Genomic DNA, 779 nt, shown 5'->3' on the forward strand with positions numbered 1-779 from the left:
TGTCAGACATGTCACTGTCCTAAAACAGCACGGCCCACATTAGAAATGATGTATATGTAGACCAGTGATGGGAATTAGGGGTAACGGCGGAATTAGGAGAATTGGTAACGGTTACTTGTAATGGCGTTACCCCTTACAAGTAACGGCGTTACTTTTTTCAGTAACGAGTAATATATATACCAGTTTTTAAATTGTGTTGATAGGCCACGTAAAACCAGAGTCATGATAAACAATATATACTCGGCGTTTTTTCCTGAATAGTTTCGCCACGTTTACTGTCTAGCAAGCACTCTCTGCTTATGATTCGTGTTGGTGGAAAAATGCACCATGTCGACCAATCGAAAAATGATATGGCGACATGACATTTGGTCGTTTAGGAAGAGGGGGAAGTTTTAGGAGTGATGGCTAGAGAGAGCGAGAGAGAGTAGAAAAAGAGAGAGAGGGAGTTTTTAGAGATTTGTGACGTTTAGCGTATTTGTATGGCGTTATTTTTGTGCCACTATTCTGAGCGCACGTAAAAACAAGTTTGCAGGTGCAAGTGTTGTATTTTGAGGAGAAATTTATTTTGAGCGACGAAAAGCTGAATTTGAGTGAACAAAATTCATTCCTGCGTGCAAAAGTCAAATTCCTCCTCCTGAGGTCACACACACACAATAGCAGCCCTTCTCGCTCAGTTTTTGCATTTGCGCTTGCTCAAAATGTGTTGCTCACGCTCAACATTTCTGCCCGTGCGCGCTCAACTCTTTAATAAAGTTTAAAAAAAAAAAAAAGAAAAAGAA

This window comes from Rhamphochromis sp. 'chilingali', assembly GCF_963969265.1.
Source record: "Rhamphochromis sp. 'chilingali' genome assembly, chromosome: 16".
In the NCBI taxonomy this organism is placed as follows: domain Eukaryota; kingdom Metazoa; phylum Chordata; class Actinopteri; order Cichliformes; family Cichlidae; genus Rhamphochromis; species Rhamphochromis sp. 'chilingali'.